Raw genomic sequence first — 21,254 nt, 5'->3', positions numbered from 1 at the left:
TTCCCCAGGTTTTGAGAAGGTCAAGACAGCGTGAACCAGCAGAGACAGTGCTGTGTAGTAAATGGCAAGGGGGGGAGACAGAGGTCCATTTTTCTGGGTCTCTTCTATCTCATAAAGATTCAAACCTTTCTTTGGTAGTGGTCTTGTACAAGTTTTGAATTTTCTCTCTTATTATGTTTCCTAGTTGTTTGCTGCTAATAAATAGAAATATATCTGACTTTTATATGTTTATCTTCGATCTAGCCCTTTTGAGTTTTCTACATAAGCAATAACGTTATCTGAAAATGGCAGTTTTAAAACACTTTCTCCTTCTTAAGTCTATGTCTGTAAAAGAAAAGGAGTGAGTAAAGGGATGTATATTAATGTAAGATTATTAAATTGGTCACGTATGGAGTGTAACATGCAAAACGGGAAGTGAGAATTGAAAACTGCGAAGCAGAAAGTGCTAGCTGTGAAATGTAAAGTGTGAGTAGCAACAATATTGACGGTGAGTAGACACTGATAAGTCAAGTAATTGTGCTGATAGTCCAGAATAGCCACTAGCAACATAATAAAAAGAGCCAGTGGATAAAATAAAACGGAACAAAAAATTAAATTAACCCAAAAGAAGGCAAGAAAGGCACAACAGATTAAAAAGAAAAGAGAAGCTATAAAATGAAATAAGTAGCAATATCAGTGACTTAAAATCAACTATACCAAAAGCAAAGCTCAAACTATATGCTCCTACAAGAGAGATATTTTTGATAAAAAAAGACACAGATAGGTTGGAAAAGTATACAGTAGTCCCCCTTTATCCACAGAATATATGTTCCAAGAACCCCAGTGGACGCCTGAAATTGTGGATAGTATCAAACCCTGTATATACTATTTCTTCCTATATGGACATATCTATGATGAAGTCTAATTTATGTATTAGATAGAGTAAGGATTAATAACAATAACTAATAATAAAACAATGATAACAATATTCTGTAATAAAAGCTATGTGCATATGGTCTCTCTCTTGCAAAATATCTTATTGTACTCTACCCACCCTCTTCACAATGTATTCCTTCTTCACAATTTCATGACTAGGAGTTTCATTCTTACCATAGATCTTAGAAACTTCAGCATATGATTTTCTTCTTTCCTTTTTAAGTCTAGAAATTTCACCTTTTCACTAAAAGTAAGCACTTTTTGGCTTGTCTTTGGCATATCCAAATTGCCAGCATTACTACTCTAGCATTTTGTGGCCATTCATAAGTAAAATAAGGGTGACTTAAACACAAGCACTGATACTGGGACAGTGGATCTGATAACCTACTAAGTGACTAATGGCCAGGGAGTGTATACAGCACGGAGACGCTGGAAAAAAACAACGGTTCATGTCCTGGGTAGGACAGAGCAGGATGGTGGGGGATTTCATCACACTACTCAGACTAGTGTGCAATGTAAAACTTATGAATTGTTTATTTCTGGAATTTTCCATTTAATACTTTCAGACCTTGGTTGACCATGGGTAACTGAAACCACAGAAAGCAAAACCATGGTAAAGAAGGGACTACTGTATTATAAAAATAACGAGGTATATTGTACAAAATATAAGGAGCAATGAACCAGGAAAACATAGCGATCCAAAGTATGTCTCCACCTGCGATATTATGATTTATTATAAATATATATTTGGTCTTCATCCGGCACAGAACTCCTAAAACTCTTTAAATTTCCTGTGATGAGAGCAGTTAAGGTACCTTTTGTTATGTTAATAAGGTGAGCTTTAGACTGTACCTAAGGGGCTTGCTGTGGAGAGAACCAACCATGTGACTAAAGGGTTGGAACTTTCAGTCCACCACTTTTTAGGGAGCAGTTACAAGGTTTCAGCTTGGTGTAAAATCCTCAGCCTGTGCTCCTTGTATTTAGGGGATGGAAAGGGACTAGACTGGCCCAGCTACCCCACAGGAAGTCCTTTAGTTATTGATCGTATGGTTGTTCTACAGCTATCCCTGCTTCTGGAGCTTTTAGGGGGAAAACATTATTAATGTTGTCAAATTAATTAAACAAGGAGGTCATTAGACCAAGGTGGCTCTAATGCCGTAGCAGCTTATGTTAGCCAAACAAAATCTAAGCCTGTAAATGACTCAAAATTACAAAACACAAAACCTAAGGACAACCAATCACAAACAGCTGACTAGTCTTTAACCTCCAGCCAATCAATCATTTCCTTAAGCTGTTTCTGCCTTTTCTCTATAAAAGTCTCTCCTCTAAGGCCTGTCAGTGGAGTGCTCGTAACCACTTCTGGTTTGGTGCTGCCCAATTGGAATCAACTTTTGCTGAAATAAACTCTGAAATTGTTTTATATGCCTCAGGTTATCTTGAACAGTTTATGTAATTTCTTTTTCTCAGATTTAAAGCCTATGTGATAAATAGCAATTTTCCTATTTGTTTCTGGAAAAATTATAAATTGCATCAACTTTTTAGAGAAGTTTTGTTACTTCTTTTTTTTTGCGTAGGGGAATTTAAACAATTTGAATTTCACCTGGCTTGTCATTTCATTAGATTTTGGGAAAATGGGTGAATTTGAACAAAATGCTTTATTGAGTCAAATCTGCTTTAATCAATATTTCTCTTCTTTTTCTTTTTAAGAAAATTACTATTATTTTCTCTCTCTCTCTCTCCTTCTGTGAGAAAACCAAAACCACAAATAACCTGCAGGCAAAAATAATAATAATAATAATCTGTTAAGTCAGGAACCGTATGATTTCACTCATACGTGGGATATAAAACTGAAAGCAACAAACGAACAACACAAATAAACAGAACTCATAGACACAGACAACCATATAGTGGCTACCAGAAGGGGAGGGGAGGGTGAGATAGAAAAGGTTAGAGGGGGTTAAATATATAGTGAAGGAAGAAGATTAGACTGGAGGGTGAGCACGCAATATGATATGATGTATTATAGAATTGTACAATTGCAACCTACATAATTTTATTAACCAATGTAACCCCAATAAATTTAATTTAAAAAATCTATTCATGCTGGGTGCCTTCAATAGGGTTCCAAATTTCATGTACACAAGATCTATCTTGAGAGAAAATTTCATCTTTGCCTGGAATGTCCCACAACACATTGTAAGAGGCTCTACGTTGTAGATAGAACCTTTGTTCATTTAATGTTTTTGAAATGCCAAGGAGAATTTTTACTGGCTCTTCATCATAGTAAAAATGATATCTGTCTGGAAAACATCATAAGATTTGCTATCATTGAGTGGAAAGAATGAAATCCTCAAATCTAATCTAATCTATCTATCTATCTATCTATCTATCTATCTATCTATCTATCTATCTATATATGTGTGTGTGTATATATATTTATAATATTATATATAACATTATACATATAACATATATAATATATTACATAATATATATAAATCCCCAATTCTAATATTATATGTAATATTATATATATGTAATATATATGTGTGTGTATATATTTATAATATTATATATAACATTATACATATAACATATATATAATATATTACATAATATATATAAATCCCCAATTCTAATATTATATGTAATATTATATATGTAATATATATGTGTGTGTGTATATATATATATATAGAGAGAGAGAGAGAGAGAGTGGAGAGAGAGTCACATACACAAACGTATATTTAGAACCATCTTACTTGGTGCACATTTCAGCAGAAGAAAATGTGTAATGAAAAGTATGGTAAAAGCCACACCTTTCTCACCTTTTGACACTGTCTTCGCCAAAATTGAAAACAGAGCCTACAGAACTCTGAATGTTATCGGCAAAATGATGTCCTCTCTCCTTAATACTTCTCATTACAAAATATCTAAGATACCAGTGATAAGTAGGAAGTTATAACTGGAACTGATTACTTGCCTCCCTTTAAGAGCCCATCACAGCTCATTCCATCATGCCTTTAACAAGGCATAAAGCTTAACCTCCCAGGTTATTTTCATCACTCGTGTTTTCCTCTCTGTACCCTCTCATAGAGCCAAATTCCCACTGCTCCCTGACCTGGCAAACCCATCCATTATGTCCTCTGTAACTTAAAATCTGCAATCAAGAAAATCCCCTAGATCATACATGTCCTTTCCAAATGGTCTCATTAGAAAGTCTCTTTAGACTTCTGTTTGCTATAACAGAAAACTGGCTGTCCTCTGCTTCCCCTGCAGCACTCTTTTTAAATTTTTAAAAAATTGTGGTAAAATAAATATAACATTAGCATTTTAACCATTTTAAAATATACAGTTCAATGACATTATGTACAAGTGCTTTCACATTGCTGTGCAGTATCTCTGCTATCCATCCCCAGGACTTTTTGCCCGGCAGCTCTCTTTATTGATGGTTATTTATTCTCACACCTATCAGCTTCATGGGACAGGGAAGGAGGAAGTGTCTCCTCGCTGCCATTTCAGACAACTGCACTTCCATTTCCAATTTATTGGATAACCCAATTAAAGCACGTGCTGTCAGATTAAACTGAACATCAGACCAAATCCTTCAAAGTTGCACCCATCTACAAATATTTACTCACACGACCAGATTTTAACACTTTGGTCAGTAAGTTTATAAAGGTAAATTCAACACTGAATAAAATGTTAAGTCTTTTCTTTTTCCTCTGACTTAAACCTGCTGAGAATATATCTATCAGGAGACAAGGGAGGTGTGTTTCACTTCTCAATTCTCTTACTAAGCACTTTCTCCCAAATCCTAGGCAGCTGCTGGCCTCTTCAGGGTAGAAGTGGGGATGTGAGTGGCTGCAGGGAGAAGAAGGAAGGGTTTGCTTGACAGGCATCAATCTGTAAGGGGCGCTTTAAAGCTGACTTTTGTCTTGTGAGAGATTTCATGGCAAAACAAGAGAAAAAGTTAAAAGACAATGAGAAACTTGAAAAAATATTTATTTCACACTATTTGATGGAATTACCATAATACATTTAACAAACTCCTTATTGATCACGTGTTTCTAGCTTTTCTCTATTGCAAACATAGCCTCGGTGAGCTCAATTGTATCTATAACTTTTTCCCCCATTTAAGTAGACTTTATTTTTTAGAGAAGTTTTAAGTTCACAGCAAAATTGAGCAGAAAGTACAGAGTGTCCACGAGCACCCTGTCTCCATCCTTGTATGGTCTACCTCACTGTTAGCATCCTACATCAGGGTGGCACACTTGTCACAATTGATGAATCTACACTGACACATTATTATCACCCAAAGTCCATAGTTTACATTGGGGTTCACTCTTGACGGTTCACATTCTATGGGTTTGGACAAGGGCATAATGGCATGAATCCACTATTCTTCTATAATACAGAATAGTTTCACTGCCCTAAAAATCCTCTGTGCTCTGCCTATTATTCCCTCCCTACTTCCTAACCCCTGATAACCATTCATGTTTTTACTGTGTTCATAGATTTGTCTTTTCCAGAGTGTTATATTGTTGGAAGACTTTTCAGATTGGTTTACTTAGTTCAATGTACTTAAGTTTCCTCCATGTCTTTTCATGTCTTGATAGCTCATTTCTTTTTTTTTTTTTTTATTGGGGTCACAATTGTTAGTAAAGTTATATATATTTCAGGTGTACAATTCTGTATTACATCATCTATAAATCCTATTGTGTGTCCACCACCCAGAATCAATTCCACTTCCATCACCATATATTTGATCCCCCTTACCCTCATCTCCCACCCTCCACCCCACTTACCCTCTGGTAACCACTAAAGTATTGTCTGTGTCTATGAGTTGCTGTTTCTCATTTGTTTGTCTTGTTCTTTTGTTGTTTTTGGTTTACATACCACATATCAGTGAAATCATATAGTTCTCTGCTTTTTCTGTCTGACTTATTTCGCTTAGCATTACACTCTCAAGATCCATCCGTGTTGTCACAAATGGTCCTATATCATCTTTTCTTACCGCCGAATAGTATTCTATTGTGTATATATACCACAACTTCTTTATCCATTCATCTATCGAAGGACATTTTGGTTGTTTCCATGTCTTGGCCACTGTAAGTAAAGCTGCAACAAACATTGGAGTACACGTGTCTTTATGGATAAATGTTTTCAGATTTTTTGGGTAGATACCCAGGAGAGGGATTGCTGGGTCATATGGTAATTCTATTCGTAATTTTTTGAGGAACCTCCACACTGCCTTCCATAACGGCTACACCAGTCTGCATTTCCACCAACAGTGTATGAGGGTTCCTTTTTCTCCACAGCCTCTCCAACACCTGTTACTATTTGTCTTGTTGATGATAGCCATTCTGACTAGGGTGAGATGATAGCCCATTGTGGTTTTTATTTGCATTTCTCTGGTGATTATTGATGTTGAGCATTTTTTCATATGCCTATTTGCCATTTGTATGTCCTCTTTGGAGAAATGTCTCTTCAGGTCCTCTACCCAGTTTTCAACTGGGTTGTTTTTCTTTTTTTGTTGTTGAGTTGCATGAGTTCCTTGTGTATTTTGGATATTAACCCCTTATCGGAGGTACTGTTTGCAAAAATCTTCTCCCATTCAATTGGTTGCCTCTTTATTTTGTCGATGGTTTCTTTTGCTGTGCAGAAGCTTTTAAGTTTGATATAGTCCCATTCATTTATTTTAGCTTTTACTTCCATTGCCTTTGGAGTCAAATTCATAAAATGCTCTTTGAACCCAAGGTCCATAAGTTTAGTACCTATGTTTTCTTCTATGCAGTTTATTGTGTCAGGTCTTATGCTTAAGTCTTTGATCCATTTTGAATTAATTTTGGTACATGGTGACAAATAGCAGTCCAATTTCATTCTTTTTCACGTGGCTTTCCAATCTCGCAGCACCATTTATTGAAGAAGCTATCTTTTCTCTATTGTATGATTTTTGCTTCTTTGTCAAAAATTATCTGTCCATATATATGTGGTTTCATTTCTGAGTTCTCAATTCTATTCCATTGGTCTATGTGCCTGTTTTTCTGCCAATACCATGCTGTTTTGATTATTGCAGCCCTGTAGTACAAGTTAAAGTCAGGGAGAGTGATACGTCCAGCATTGTTCTTTTTTCTTAAGATTCCTTTGGCTATTCGGGGTCTTTTGTGGTTCCAAACAAATCTGATGATTTTTTGTTCTATTTCTTTAAAAAATGCCATTGGGATTTTGATGGGGATGGCATAAAATCTGTATATTACTTTGGGTAATACGGCCATTTTAACTCTGTTGATTCTTCCAATTCATGAGCACGGAATGTCTTTCCATTTCTTTGTGTCTTCTTCAATTTCTTGTAAAAATGTCTTCTAGTTGTCAGCATATCCTTGTCAGTTCACATCCTTGGTTAAGTTTATTCCTAGGTATTTTATTCTTTTTGCTGTAATTGCAAAAGGAATTGTTTTTTGTGTTTCTTTTTCTGAGATTTCATTGTTAGTATATAGGAATGCAATGGACTTCTGTACGTTGATTTTGTAGCCGGCAACTTTACTGTATTCGTTGATTGTTTCTAATAGCTTTTTGGTAGAGTCTTTAGGGTTTTCTATATATAGCATCATGTCATCTGCAAAGGGTGACAATTTAACTTCTTCATTCCCAATTTGGATGCCTTTTATTTCTTTCTCTTGCCTGATTGCTCTGGCGAGGATTTCCAACACTATGGTGAAAAGCAGAGGTGATAAGGGACAGCCCTGTCATGTTCCAGAATGTAGAGCAAAGGGCTTCAGTTTTTCACCATTAATTTTCCCTCTTAAAACGCTTTCACTGCATCCCCAAAATTTTGGTAGGATGTATTTTCATTCTCATTTGTTTCTATGTATCATTTGATCTCGCCTCTAATTTCTTCTTTGACCCGGTCGTTCTTTAAAAGTATGTTGTTTAATCTCTTGTGGTGTTTCCTGCTTTCTTTTTGCAGTTGATATCCAGTTTCAAAGCCTTGTGATCAGAGAATATGCTTGGTATGATTTCAATCTTCTTAAATTTGCTGAGGCTAGCTTTATAATCCAGTATATGGTCTATCCTTGAGAATGTTCCATGTACACTAGAAAATAATATATAGTCTCATGTTTTAGGATGAAGTGCTCTATAAATGTCAATTATGTCCATTTCATCTAATGTGTCATTTAGGGCTGCTATTTCATTATTTATTTTCTGTTTGGATGATCTATCCATAGCTGTCAATGATGTATTTAGGTCCCCTAGTATAATTGTGTTTTGGTCAATTTCTCCCTTTAGTTCTGTTAGTAGTTGCTTGGTATATTTCAGTGCTCCCTGATTGGGGGCATAAATATTGATGACTGTTATGTCTTCTTGTTGTATAGTCCCCTTTACCATTATGAAATGTCCATCTTTGTCTCTTGTTACCTTTTTCACCCTGAAGTCTGTTTCATCTGATATCATTATGGCTACACCTGATTTTCTCTGGATACCATTTGCTTGGAGTGTCAATTTCCACCCTTTCACTTTGAGTCTATGCTTGTCCTTGTAGCTGAGATGTGTCTCTTGGAGACAGCATATGGTTGGGTTTAGTTTTTTGATCCAATCTGCTACTCTGTGCCTTTTTATTGGTGAGTTCAGTCCATTTACATTTAGGGTGATTATTGATATGTGAGGATTTCCTATCATTCTAGTTTTAGTTTTCTAATAAGACTGTGTCTCCATTGTTTCTTTGCCTTTTTGTTGTTGTCTATTATTTCTGTGTGGTGGTATTCTATGATGTTTCCCTCTGTTTCTTCTTTTATTGCAGTACATATTTCAGTTATGGATTTTTTTTGAGTGGCTACCCTTATGTTTAGGTAAAAGAAAGTTTGGTATTTAGAGTATTCCATTTTCTTCGGCATGCTTACTTTCTCCATTCTAATATTCCAGTTCAGGCCTTTACTCTCCCCCTTTTTGAGTTTTGGTTGCCACAAATTGTCCCTGTTGATGGTGGTTGAATAGCCTCCTTTAGTATTTCTTGTAGTGCAGATCGTGTATTAGAAAATTCCCTCAGCTTCTGTATGTCTGAAAAGGTCTTTATTCCTCCTTCATATCTAAAGGATATCTTTGCTGGGTATATTATTATTGGCTCTTAATTCTCTCTTTCAATAGTTTGAATATTTGGTTCCACTCCCTCCTGGCTTGTAGAGTTTCTGCTGAGAAATCTGATGATAATCTACTGGGCTTTCCTTTGTAGGTTACCATCTTCTTTTCCCTGGCTGCCTTGAGGATTCTTTCTTTGTCATGGATTTTTGACAGCTTCAATACAATGTGTCTTGGAGAAGGCCTGTTGGGATTGAGGTAATTAGGTGTTCTATTTGTTTCTTGGATTCGAGGATCCAGTTCTTTCCACAAGTTTGGGAAGTTCTCATCGACTATTTGTTTGAATATATTCTCTGTTCCCTTCTCTCTTTCTTCTCCTTCTGGTATGCCCATTATTCTTATATTGCTCTTTCTGATGGAGTCAGAAAGTTCTTGTAGAGTTCTTTCATTTCTTTTAAGTCTCAAGTGTCTTTCTTCTTCCATCCGTGTCATTTCCATGTTTCTATCTTCAATGTCACTGATTCTTTCCTCCATCTGGTCAACTCTACTACCTAAGCTGGCTGTTTCATTGTTCATTTCTTCTATTGAGTTCTTAATCTCCAGAAATTCTATTTGGTTCTTTTTAAAAATGTCAATCTCTTTGGTAAAATGTTTAAGTTGTTCTTTGATTGTGTTTCTGAGTTCATTAAACTGCCTTTCTGTGGTTTCTTGCATCTTGTTGAGTTTTTTTCAGAACTGCAATCTTGAATTCTCTGTTGTTTAAGTCCCATATTTCCATATCTTTAAGTTCCTTTTCTGGAGACTTTTCACTTCCTTTCTGAGCTGTCTTGTTGCCTTGGTTATTCATTGAATTTAATGATTTATTATTTCTCTTCCTAGACATCTACAGGAGTGGGTTCTTCAACAGGTTGATAGGAAGAGGTTTTTCTTTTGTTTTTCACTACGTGTTTGTAGAATGTTTTGTTTTCTCTCCAACTGTAGCCCTTTTTTCTCTCTCACACTGTAGTGTTATGTTTTCTCTGCACTATTCCAGCTTCTCACACAATGGGGGGATTCCCTGGGAGACGGGTTTCTCCTCTGTTAATAGTTCACCGGGGTCACAGGGTGCAGCGTCCGTGGGTATGTGGAGAGCTTTTGAAGTTCCAAAGCTCTTCCTGCACCAGATTCAGAGCCCTGTTTCAGCAGTTCTGTTTACTCCTGTAGGGATCCGCCCAGATAGGTGGGGCCAGGGACTGTGTGAGTTGTGAGAGGTGGCCCAGAGCAATGGTGGCGACCACCACCACAGCTGGTCCTGCTTCCACAGCTCCCTCCCCTTTGCCAGAACTAGTTGGGCTGCGAATCTGTGTCTGCCGTCCACAGTTCTCAGAACAGCAAATATTGTGTTCTTTTGTTCTGGCACTGCTACTGTTCTGCTTCTAGCACTGGGCAGGTGGGGGCGGGGCGAGCTATGGGAGGTAAAGGAGGGGGCGGCTAGGCTCAGTGCCTAAGGCTCCCGTTTTCTGCTCAGCAGTGAGGGCTTAAATCACTGTTTTCAGCCTTCTTCCCTCAGTCTTTACTCCGAAGTCTGTCATGAGTGTTGGGTTCAGCCGTGTTACACGCTGTCCCCTCAGCCCTGTGGGCCATAAATGGAGCCTTAGCAGTCCAAGTTCTTCCCTCTCCTGTAGCTGCAGTAGTTCCGGGATGCAGGGAGCTCGGAGCACTGAGCTAGGTCTGCGTCGTGCACCTACACGGCTCCTTCTCCATACTTCTCCCTTCCCTCCTGCCCCACTTGCACCATTTGCCCACCTTTAGTAGAATTCAATAGTGAGACTCTTCGTCTTGCCTGTCTGCTGTGCAGGGAGTCCTTTGTGGAGTTATAGTTTTTCAATTTGTTGTAAATTCCAGGGGAGATTTCCAGAGGCTCACCTCACACAGCTATTTTGATGATGTCCTGCTCATTTCTTTTTAAGGCTGAATAATATTCCATTGTCTGGATGTACCACAGTTTACTCATTCAATCACCTACTGAAGGACATCTTGGTTGCTTCCACATTTCGGCAATTATAAATAAAACTGCTATAAATATCCTTGTGTAGGTTTTTGTGTGGACATAAGTGCCCTGCTGAGTCACTGGGACCCCACTCCACCCAACTCCCCCAACACTTGAAGCACTTTCTCCAAGAGCAGCCAGCACTGCCTTCATTACACTCTTTGTTGGAAAACTATGAGAGTCTAACAGGCCCCAGGCAAATGGTGACTGGCCTCGGTGTGCTCTGAGACTTTTGCAAAGTAACTTCAGGCTCAGCACTGGCACCAAACTAGAATTTACATTAACCTGGTGACCACAACTTTCCCACTCTAGTGAGTCCCTGAGACTCTGCTTCACCCAACTTGTGTACCACACAAGCCTTTATCAATGGCTGAAACTTAAGGGAGCTAGGAGGTGGCAGGAGGCTTCAGGGTGTCCTGGCATTTTGGGGCGCTACCTTAGGCCTGGTACTGATGGCAGCCATTCTTGGTTCACAAAGTGGTCTCTCCTACACACCTCCAGGGTTAGCAGAGATATTGAACAATCACAGATCATTTTGTAGCTCCTACCAGGTAGTCTCTGGCCAGTGGTAGACAGTGGGTGAACTGGGCCTGTACTGGAGCCCCTTGCAAGAGGCTCTAGAACCAACATACTTAGAGGTGGATTCATACCACAGCAGAGCCCCACCGAATTAGCCCTAAGGTGGCACACACAAAGGGCAGTCTCAACAGGCACCAGAGCCCACTGGGGTGAATATCATTCAGTGGGGTAAGCCCCCCCGCATAGCAGCCTATAATCTATGGATGTGGCCAAACCCCACAGCCAATCAGCCTGAGGATCAGTCCCACCTACTGATGTGCCAATAGCAACCAAGGCTCAACTGTAACAGGAGGGCACACACAACCCACACAAGGGACACTCTTGGAGCACCCAGAGCAGGTTACAAAGGAGACTGTGCCACTGGGCTCCACTGGGCACCTACTACATAAGTCCAGCTGGCCAAGACTGGGAGATGTAGCAGATCTACCTAATATAGAGAAACAAAGAGAGGTAGCCAAAATGAGGAAACAAAGGAATATGTCCCAAATGAGATGGAGAAAACTCCAGAAAAGAGCTAAACAAAATGGAGGCAAGCAGCCTACTAAATACAGAGTTCAAAACAATGGTTATAAAGATGCTCAAGGAACTTAGTGAGAACTTCAACAAAGAGATAGCAGCATAAAAAAGACATAGAAACCATAAAAAAGAACCCGTGATGAATGAAGAATACAATAACTGAAATGAAGAATGCACTAGAAGGAATCACCAGCAGACTAGATGAAGCAGAGGATTGAATGAGATTTGGAAAAAAGTAGCAGAAAACATTCAATCAGAAGAGCAAAAAGTAGAAAGAATCCAAAAAGATGAGGATAGTTAAAGAGACCTCTGGGACAACATCAAGTACAACAACATTCACATCATAGGGGTACCAGAAGGAGAAGAGAGAAAGCAAGGAATTCAGAATGTATTTGAAGAAATAACAACTGGAAACTTTCCTAACCTGGTAAAGGAAATAGCCATACAAATCCAAGAAGCACAGAGAGTCCCAAACAATATGAACCCAAACATGCCCATATTATGATACATTGTAATTAGAATGACAAAGCTTAAAGACAAAGAGAGAATCCTAAAAGCAGCAAGAGAAAGCCAACTAGTAACTTATAAGGGAACTCCCATCAGATTTTCAGCTGATTTTTCAACAGAAATTTTGCAGGCCAGAGAGGATTGGCACAAAATATTCAACATGATGAAAAGCAAGGACCTACAAGATTACTCTACCTAGCAAAGCTATCAATTAGAATAGAAGAATAGATAAAGAGCTTACCAGACAAGAAAAAGCTAAAGAAGTTCATCATCAGGAAACCACTATTACTACGAATGTTGGATTCTTTAAGATGAAAAAAACAATCAAAATTATGAATAATAAAAAGGCAATAGCCACATATCTATCAACAATTACTTTAAATGTGAATGGACTAAATACTCTACTCAAAAGACATAGGAGGGCTGCATGGATAAGAAACAAGACCCTTACATATGTTACCTATAAGAGAGTCACTTTACATCTCAAGACACACACAGACAGAAAGTAAAGAGATGGAAAAAGATATTTCGTGAAAAAAAAAAAGAAAAAAACTGAGGTAGCAATACTTATACCAGATAAAATAGACTTTAAAACAAAGGTTATAACAGGAGACAAAGAAGGACCCAGTAATCCTATTTCAGGGTATTTATCTGAAGAAAGCCAAATGCTACTTCGAGGGGATGTGTGCATCCATATGTTCATTATAGCATTGTTTACAATGGCCAAGATGTGAAGGCAGACTGGGTGTCTGTTGATGGAAGAATGAATAGAGGAGATGGTACATATATACAATGAAATACTGCTCAGCCATGGAAGTGAATGAGTTCTTGCCATCTGCAGTGGCATGGATGGACATGAGGGGTGTGGGCTTGGGTCTTGTGCTGAGTGGAGCGTCAGACCAAGAAAGATAAATGCCATATGTGGAATCCAAAGAACAAAATAAACAAACAAAACAGAAACACACTGATGGATACAGAAAACATTCTGGGAGATGGGAGAGGAGTTGAGGGAGTGGGTGAAAAAGGGGAAGAAATTAAGAAGTACAAATTGGTTGTTACACAGTAGTCATTGGGATATTGAGTATAACAAAAGGGATATAGTCAATAATAGTGTAATAATTATGTATGGTGCAGATGGGCACTAGATTTGTTGGGGTGATAGATGAGAGTGTGTTGGAGGGTAGGGTGAAAAAGGTGAAGGGATTAAGAAGCATAAATTGGTAGTTACAAAATAGTCTTGGGGATATAAAGTAAAGCATAGGAAATATAGTCAATAATATGGTAATAACTATGTATAGTGCCAGGTGAGTACTAGACTAGTCAGGGGAATCATTTCTTAAATTATACAAATGTCTAACCATTATGCTGTATACCTGAAATTAATATAAAATAACATTGAATGTCAGCTGCAATTGAAAAATTAAAAAGGGGTGGGGAATAAGAAGGGGGATAAGAAGTGGAATAAGAGTTCAAATTTTCAGGTATAAAACAAATAAGTCATGGGGATGTAATGTATCTCCTAGGGAATATAGTTAATCACATTGTAAAGACGTGGTGTAGTGTCAGACGGTTGCTGGACTGATGGTGACCATTTTCTTAGGTATATAAATGTTGAATAACTATGAAGTACACCTGAAACTAATATAATATTGTATATTAGCTAGATTTTAATAAAAAATCTTTTAAAAAAGAAGGTTTACCGTTGTTTTTGGGGGTGGGAATCACATTAAGATCTTGTGGTTGGACATAAATGAAAAGGGTGGAGCTATCTCTGGTGACTTAGAGATTTATCTGGTGACATAATGCAAATTCCTCATGAAGCCAATTATCTCAGTAATACCCATCTTACTTAAAAGAGTAAATTATTATTCATAGTTGTTGACTTAAAAATTCAGTGAACAGAAAACCCGTGTCTTACTCAAGGTTTTGTACAAACTTGGGGTGCTATGCTGCAAGAGTTAACATAGGATTTTGGTTGGTGTCTTCTTTCTGCATTTACTATATTAAATAAAGGATGCAAGAACATAAAAAGTAATGTATGACTCTTAAAAAGACACTGAGTTTATTACATTAGAGAAAAACCTGTGATTATTTTTTAAAAACATGTACATGATAAAATCATTTTAATATATAACTTAAACCATAGTGATTTCAGGATGACATCTTGTTGGCTGGAATGCATCCATTATTAGACAGTCCCTGTATTCTGGGAAGATTCTTTGGCAGTTTTTGGTTCGACTGATTATTTAGAAAGGACTTAGAGAGCTAAGTTGCATTTGGGATTTAACAGGTGAAAATACAGAACAATTTTTTTCATGGGAAACCATGGAGTTAAAGAAGTAATCATGTTTTAGGCTTATTTATGCACCTGAGAAAAGATGATAGCACCAAACTCCATACTCAACAGCAGGTAAATACCACATCTGTTTCCTATTTCACCCTTTGCTAATTCCAAGGGTATCTGTTGTGTTTTAAAAACAAACAAATGAACAAACCAACAGTTGAGGCCAGTGCATTTCAAATAGCAAGCAAGGCATTACTTACTGTTACTACTGTTTATTATTGTTCTATTTAATATTTGTTCAAATGCCAGTTTTTGTTAATATTCAGCAGGGCATGTTCTTGGAGTCACTTTTCCAGTAACCAATAAGGAGATATGGCAATCCATTCACTTTCTGTTCTACTCCTCTCACAACCAAAGATTTGTCAGTATAGGATTGTTTAGGTCAATGTAGTCGGAATTGTAGAAAATGAAAACCAGAAGGGCTAGCAGGTCGCATTGTCATAGCTGAGAATTTGTTTAAAAATTTTTACTTTGGTTTTATTTACTGGATTTCATTTCACATTTCCAGTTTTGCTTTGTTTTAAAAGCCTCATTTTCTTCCTTGTTCAGCTGAAACAATAACTTAGGCCTAGATATCCATAACTTTCACAAAGCTTAAACATCACCACGAGTTTTCTTGGTTTGGTATTCATTGCGTGCTACAAAACTACCAGGACATTTGACTCCATAATGTCTACTTTTTCTTTCCCTCTTCTTACTTTTCAGGAGACTGTTGTAATGGTGAAAACTACAAGTCATGTGTCATGTGTGGGCGGCAGGGTTGGGGTGTTGCCTCTCTTGCTTGTGTTCACTCCTTCAGCCCTGAAACCAGAAACACCTCCAATGATCAAGAACAGGCCTTTCAGTATTTTCTGGGCTACCCAGCAATGCAGTGTCAACATTTCTTCAATGTGGATCTGAGTCTTCAATTATTTAATATTATATCAAACCCTTTAGAGACTCAGAGTGGATCAACAACTGCCAGATTTTATCCAAATGAATTAGGAAACTATCCTTATTTCTCTCAAGATGGAAAATCCTTTAATGGAGGGATACCACAGAATATGAGCCTTTCTGAAGACCTTAGGAAAACCGCTGATGACATTGAAAAAGTTGTCCCATGGTGGACATTAGAAGCTCTTGCTGTCATTGGCTGGGAAAGCTAGAAACCCCAATGGGATAGAAATTGGGGAAATAGAATAATATATAAAAAATAACTCCTTAGCCTTCACTAGAAACAACCATCCTGACTGGTCAGAAATGAAAATGAAAACAGTCACCCAATAAGAATTTGAAAATGCTGGAAAGAGTTTTATGTATACTACTCTCACACTGGCTTTAGAAATGAGACCAAAATGTTTGTGGGCCTTTTATCTCTATCCAGACTGCTACAATTATGATTACAGTATATATCCACAGATCTACACAGGTAATTGCCCAAATGATGAGATTTCCTGCAATGACCAACTGCAGTGGCTATGGGAAAAAAAGCACAGCACTTTATACTTTGATATATTTGGATAAAATATTGAAGTCAAGGTTAAATTCTTTGAATTTGATCATTAGCAAGTTAGAGAAGCCCTGAGAATTGTTGAGAAGGCTAGACGTGATTATGTTTTGCCAGTTTTTATTTTTTCCAGACCATTTTATTTGCATAGTGTTGAAGGCTTGTCAGAAAAATAGTTACTTACATAAGTAAAATTAGTATATAAAGTCTATGAAAAAATGTTTTAGGATGTTTATTTTCTTTTAATAATAGAATACTATTCTATTATTAAAGCTATATATTTCTTCAAATGTCAAGCCAATTCTGAAACAGTGTCACTGCCAATTAGATGTTTACTTAGAGTTTTTAGATAATTCTTACAAGCTTAGAATTTACAGGGATTTCCTACAGACCATTTCTTAAGCTTGAGTTAAATCATATAACAGATAGATTAATTTTAATGAGGGAGAAATTTCAGAATCAGCTGTTTAATGTGAAAGAGTAGCAGTAATTTTCCAAATCAAAAAATTCAAAATAGAGCTTGGGTAAATTATTAACTAACTATGTTTTTTGTTGTATTGCATTTTTTATGTTTTAATTGGTTAAGTTAATTCAAAAATAACATAGGTTCTGTTGATTTTATCTTTAAGAGTTGACATGCAATGTGATGATCTAGTGGTTAGTGTCAAGGCATTAAAAGAGGGAGCCAAAGACATGTATACACATTTTAAGAAAGGAAAACTGTATTAAAATTGTAATATTCAATATATACTGATAACAAAAGATGAATACAAGTCACATTTGACTTCTGCAATTACAAGAGGTTCTTAAAGTGGTTACTGTCAGTGTTCAGACTCTTTGGATTATGGCGAACTACTGCTTGAGCAACGTTGACCAAAGTGCCCACCTGTATACATTTTTTTGGTACCCCCATATGAACAAATAGATATTGTCCTTAGACTTAAAACAAGAAAGGAAGCACAAAGATATGGGAATGAGCTTATTTAAATGATAACTTGAAAGTGTTCAAGCTTTTGCTAGATTGTCTATTAGATAGAACATTATTATAGGGAGTCAATCATTGGATGGGTGGCTAAGTAAAAAAAAACCTCTTAGATCTCCATCCATCCCTGTGAGCCCACAATTTTATTATTCCAATACCTAAAACAGAAATAAGGCCTTTTGATAGATAATACATAGCTTACCTTCTTTGTTCACTTTGAAATAAAGGCATTTAAAAGGAGTATCAATTCTTCAAATATTTCAGAATAAAATCTATTGACCCAAACATTGTGGATTAGACTTGATGTTTCTATCACTGCAGGATTCCTCAGTTTTATTCAAAATGGCATGTTTATTCAATCAGTTTAGAAGGAAAACAATCATAGCATTATAACAAAACGTTGAAGGATCTCAGAGGTATCAAATTTACCTCTCACCCACATATGATTTCTTTCTTACCTGACTTTTGCTTTAGCACTTTTTGATGGGGTACTCCCTATTCCAGAAGAAAATCTGCCATTTGGGAACAACATGAATCCTAGGAAGTTCTTGAGTATGTTCAGTCCACTATGCCTCTGGACAACGTCACCCCACTAGCAATTCTACCCTCTGGTGTAACCTAGAATAAGTCAGATCCTTCTTTCAGATCCGGATCTCCAGGTATTTGAAGATATCAGTCATACCTACCAAAATCTTCTTGATATGTTATTCCTCAAATAAGAGCTCTCTCAAGTCATGTCACTTTCTCAGATCCTTTCGGGAAAGACATTGGGTTATATTTATTCATTCAAAAATAATTTATTGGCCTTTTGAGCAGCTCCTTTTTGCTTGGCCCACTTCAAATTCTTTGGAGTCTACTTTTTCTCCTAATAATGCCGCCCTTGAGCCCTCTGAGCCTTTTGAGGCTTGCTTTTGCTTGGGGCCTGCTCCTAACCCTTTGGACTGTATTTTCCCTTCTAATAATGTGCTTGACCAGATTCTAATTCTTTGGAGTATACTATCTTTTCTAATAACGTCTCTCTTACCACTCTAAAAAAAATGATTTATTGAGTGCCTACAGTGTGTCAGACAATGATAATGACAGTAGAAAATAATAGTAATCCATGCAGTCAGATAGTTTGCCTTGATAGAAAATGAGAGAATGAGATGAGGCACATTTTAACGAAATTCTTATTCATAACTTTCCCATTTATTTGTACTATAAGACTTTCGGAGTAAATTATGGGCTAAGTATTACCTCTGAGCTCTACTTCAGGAATCAACAGACCACATACCCTACTCACCAAAAACTACAGAATTACCTAAGTAACGTTATATTAAAGTGTTTTAATAGTGTCCTATTGTCTTCCTAGTTTCACAAACAGTATGGATCAACAAACAGTATGGATATTTCTTGCCTATTTTCTAAACAACATAACTTTTCAATGAAATTTAAAATGAACTCTGCTTGATATTTTCTTTCAGAAGTGTCTCAATTTAAACAAGAGACTTGATTTACATTTAAAGAACGTGATGTTAGTTAGTGCAATGGAAGAATGATTTCCTTTCTTGTTGTATTAGACAAGTTGTAGAACACAAGCAGTAGTGTTTCTGGAGACTTCCTATAATGTGGGGAAGCTTTGCTGTGGCGTGGCCATATTCTTTCTGGTCTTTGAACACCACCTTCTCTCTGGCTCTCTGATTCTCCACACCTTGCAGGGAAGGACAGAATGTAAAGTGCTCCATCAGTCATCCCCTCTGTCTTTCATCTTTCCCTAGTTCTTGCTTCTTTGCTCTTGGTCTATGCTCATGAAAATAACCTGCTCAGTTTCCCATCTTGGTGAATTATAATCTACTTTGGTCACCCAACTTGAGAGTTACTTGGATGCCTCTCTTCTCTTTCCATTATCCAACAGGTAACTAAGACTTACCTATCTTTAGAAACAAAGATAATGTTATCAATGTGTCCTTACCATAGTTGGTGGGTTGAGTCTTATTGAATTGTCAGTGACTAAATGTGGTTTGGCAGGAACAACTTGTGATACATCTCTTTTCTAGGAGGACTTAGTACATACAATTGGTGAGAGCGCCACATTGGGGGCTGCAGGAATAATATTGTGGGGAGGGCACAACTATACTGATTCAAAGGTAAGCAGTGATTTCTCCGTCAGCATCTTGAATATATTCTATATATTGTTCTTTGTTTTAATTTTTCACGTCAGGGACAAATGGTTGCTCTTCATCTGCTCACTTGAATGAAATTCAAAGAGACTCGTTAGTACAGAGACTAACACTAAGTGCCTATGCTGCACCAGCTACCGTGGTTAGCAGTAGGGCAGAAAGAGCATAAGCTTTCCAATGAGACAGCCCTAAGTGAGAATTCAGTGTTCACATTCTAGCGGTGTACTCTTGGGCAAGGTAATTAACCATTCTGAGCCTCAGTTTCTCCATCTAAGAAAAGCACTGAAGTCTACTGTGCAGGGATCTTGGTAGACTAAATGATATACTGTATTTTCAGTCTGTGGCTGGAAATCCATGTACCGGTGTGTGGAGGGTCAAATTCAGTTATACTCTTTTTCAATTGTGTGGGTGGTCAGCTGTAACACACACACACACACACACACACACACACACACACACAAGCTCACGTATATGCCAAAGAAAAAGAATACTAAATTTAAAACATTTTTATCCACACTAAGGATAATGGATTCTCTAAAAATGATTCTTTTTCTGATTATCTATGACAGAAATGCTCACAGGAGGAAAAAAATATATTACATAAAATCTTATTAACAGTCTACTCTTGATAGTTGTGCACACACAAAATAGCTCTATTATTTTCCCACCACTGACATGGAACATGCTGCTGGTTGCCTGGCTCACTGCCTAAGTGAAAATTCTGAGACCACAGTTTTTCCTCACTTCCAGGTATTAACAAATAGTCCCATTTTCAGGTATTACAACCTCCAGCCTCACAGAATATAAAACAGCCATCTCTTTCTGACTTGGAATGGCACAAATTGGCAGGATGGAGTTGTTAGGAGCAGTAGGCTGGAGTTAGCCAGCTTGGGACCCAATGCTCACGCTTTGTCACTACTAGCCATATGACCTTGAGCAAGTTATTGACTCTACAATTTCTTTATCTGTAAATTGGGGAAGATTAATAGTATCTATCTCATAGGGCTATTATGAGAATTTCATTATTAATAAACGTAAAGAACTTAAAACAGTACCTGATGTTTGGTAAGTGCCGTGTAAGTGTTGGTTCTTTATTATCCAAGTTAATCATTTTCACCCCTCACCCTACACCCCAAGCTTGGGTCTCAGGTGTGGGGAGAGGAGTATGGAGCATGTGACTTTACAAGGGCTTAGTCTCTCATGTAAATGATGAATCCACTGAAATGCTCCTTTTCCTTTCCAAATACATACAAAACTTCAGATCTTAGTGCCACATGGATAATGGAATCACATTTGAGAGTGATCTAAATAGATCTCTATTTTTCCCACAGGAGACTTGCTTGTCTGTGCAAAAGTCTATTCAAGGTCCACTGGGCCGTTATGCTGTTAATGTTACATTTGCAGCCAAACTCTGCAGTCAAAGTTTACGTAATAAGAGTGGAAGATGTGTTCGAAAAACACCCGAATCCTCCTCCTATCTGCATATGCCTGAAAGCAGCAGTAAGAAATATGTCCAAACTAAGAGTTTCAGATTCATCATTTCTCCATCCAACAAACGGAAGGTAATAAGGGATATGAAGAGTGGATTTGAGTGTGATTACTATGGCGGCTGGCGTGGAGTCTTGCCAAGTCTCTTCAGATGTCCTGAGAGGGAAGAATAG

The 21,254-nt window shown here is 37.4% G+C and overlaps 1 pseudogene; it reads left to right on the top strand.

Moving 5' to 3' along the window:
• Positions 1 to 15,238: 15,238 nt before the first annotated feature.
• LOC141567714 (hyaluronidase-1-like) lies at positions 15,239 to 21,254 on the top strand (annotated as a pseudogene).

This window comes from Rhinolophus sinicus, linkage group LG11 (genome assembly GCF_036562045.2).
Source record: "Rhinolophus sinicus isolate RSC01 linkage group LG11, ASM3656204v1, whole genome shotgun sequence".
NCBI classification, from domain to species: domain Eukaryota; kingdom Metazoa; phylum Chordata; class Mammalia; order Chiroptera; family Rhinolophidae; genus Rhinolophus; species Rhinolophus sinicus.
The sequence above is the reverse complement of the archived record's forward strand: the minus strand, read 5'-3'. Positions and strand labels throughout refer to the sequence as shown.